We start from the raw sequence: 2,686 nt of genomic DNA on the forward strand, positions 1-2,686 counted from the left end.
TCAGAACTTGTATTAAAAGAGAACATCTGCATCTTTAAAGATGCTTTAATGATCAGCTTTTTCCACATTTCATGTAAGCATAAATATAGAGAAGTATTAAGAGGTTTTTTTTATTTATTTATTTTTATCTTAAATTTTATTCACACAAATTGCTTGTGCTCATTTGTCCCTATCACTGAGCTTCTGTCCTTCATGTAAACGCTGTCGGACGTCATTGTACTTGTCTGCGTGGATAAGATACTCGTGTCACAGATTTGGTAAAAGTTTCATTATCCCATAACGTAGTTCAGATGCAGGTCACACATACTTTCACATGTAGGCTACTGCCTGCATATCAGCGAGACCTTAACCGTCTTAGACAAATACGTTGAGATAACGTTTCTGAATAACAGCGCACGTGGATTTATTTACAGTTGGGTAAACCAGGGAAAATATATAGGCATAATTGTAATATATCAAAATGTTTTACTTTTATTTTTGGGTCATAATTCTCAATGGTGATTATTTTGTAGTATATTATGGTGTTACAAAAATTAATTCAATAGAATGTTTTAAATCTTTCCCCCATAAGCATAAAGGTAGTCTCTGATTAGGCTACTGCAGGCCGTGCTGACAAGACTGCACAATGATATTTACCTGAATATTTCGTAAGGACGAGCGACTTGTGTCAGAATAGCTAATATTATGAACTCATGTTGATCAGAGATAAAAAAAAAAACATAATATGATAAATATGGCTGACAATAAAAAGCCTTTATGAATAGGAATAAACAGCTCATAAAGTGTATTAATCTGTATTAGGAAACGGCAGGGTTGAAAATAAACACGAGCTCCCCCAAGTGTTGAAATCCCGTCATTATGTTGTCTACACAACTAATTTTGCTATATAATTTACAGCAACGAAAAGAACGTTTAACATTTTTCCCCCTGAAAATGTGAGATGCGGTTATGTTCAATTCAAATTTAAAAAAGCTTTATTGTCTTTCTTAGACTGCTGGACAATTGTCTTTGACAGATCCTTATACAAAACAAATATATTTTACATGGAAACGACAACAACAAATCATCTTATTTAAAACACAAATAGCAAATGACATAATATTTTCTTATACAAACTCTTTTTAACCAGATGGGAGTTGTTGGACCAATGGTCCAATCAAATGGATCAATATGAAAGGCTTTCCGTCAGATGAGACTTGTGAAAATGTATAAACATGGCTTTATTTAGCTAGTTAGTTAGTTGTTAATAAAAATGCTGAGAGGACATTATCAAACACAAAGCTTTACCTGTGAAAAAGTGTTCATTTACATCATCTTCTGTAACTGTTCAGAAATCAAGAACTAGTGCAGAAAGAAAAGGTCAGGATCCACAAGAGCATCGGACATTAGACTTATGAACAACACAGAGCATCTGACATTTACAGATTCAGCCTAAGAAGAATACTGAATTCTGTATAACATCATACAAGAGAAGATACATGGAGAACATGATTTATTAGAAGCATATAGTTTTTAATTTACATGACAGAAATTCAGGTCTTTTTCAGTGCTTCTGGCACACAATTATCAGTGCTGCAGTTATTGATATGATGAGGAAAACCCCTGTCTTGAACAGCATGTACCATATCAGCACTGGCTCCAAGACCCCTGACGGAGACAGAGAAACACACACACACACACACACACACACACACACACATTCAGTTACATGAAATGCACTAGAACTAAAGTTGTAGCTCTAAGATTCACGGAGTTCGTTCACTAGCAAAATAATACAAAAGTTTTTTACATGAGATATGAAATTGAAATTATTAAATTGAGTCTGAAGTTATCAAGGAAAAGGCACAACTGTTGCAGAAATGTTTAACTTTTCTTTATGGAAATTGTGCCATCAATATTCAATTAAATAATTTTTTCAATTGTAATTCACTTTGGGACCATATAAAAACTTTTAATATGTTGTAGTGTAATTCACAATATTTTTCTGATGCTTGTTATGTTAGGTTGGAGAAATTTGTTAACAGGACAACACAAGAGTTAAATGATATTGCATTACACTTATCAACAAACGTTATATTTTGTTCATCCTGTAAATTTTGTACCATTGCATTCCTAGACAAAGCCAATCAACCAACTTTAAAGTTTTACTTTTTAAAGTCCAACTTTAAAATGAAAATCTGTAGAAAAATTATTCACCCTCAGGCCATCCAAGATGTAGATGAGTTTGTTTATTCACTGGATCAGAATTGGATAAATTTAGCATTATATCACTTGCTCACCAGTGGATCTTCTGCAGTGAATGGGTGCCGTCAGAATGAGAGTCCAAACAACTGATAAAAACACAATAATCACAAAAATCTTAATAATCCACAAGTAATCCACACAACTCCAGTCCAGTTAACATCTTGCGAAGTGAAAAGCTGTGTGTTTGTAAGACACAAATCCATCATTAAGACAAACGATCCATTCAAACGAGCTCTCCGTCTATAATATTGCTTTCTTCAGTGAAAACTTATCATATTTTGGCCAGAAGTGACAGTTTAAAGTTAAAATGCCTTAATGATGGATTTGTTTCTTGCAAACATGCTTATCACTGAAGTCATGTGGATTCCTTGTGGATTATTGTGATGTTTTTACCAGCTGTTTGGACTCACATTCTGACGGCACCCATTCACTGCAGAGGATC

The 2,686-nt window shown here is 33.8% G+C and overlaps 1 protein-coding gene across 1 annotated transcript in view; it reads right to left on the reverse strand.

Annotated features, from left to right (window-relative positions):
• The window catches only part of LOC107693731 (zinc finger protein 414-like), a 30,549-nt gene that overhangs the window by 22,874 nt on the left and 4,989 nt on the right, over positions 1 to 2,686 (reverse strand). The gene's annotated exons all lie outside the window — the stretch shown is intronic.

This window comes from Sinocyclocheilus anshuiensis, unplaced genomic scaffold (assembly GCF_001515605.1).
Source record: "Sinocyclocheilus anshuiensis isolate Anshui unplaced genomic scaffold, SAMN03320099.WGS_v1.1 scaffold1472, whole genome shotgun sequence".
NCBI lineage: Eukaryota > Metazoa > Chordata > Actinopteri > Cypriniformes > Cyprinidae > Sinocyclocheilus > Sinocyclocheilus anshuiensis.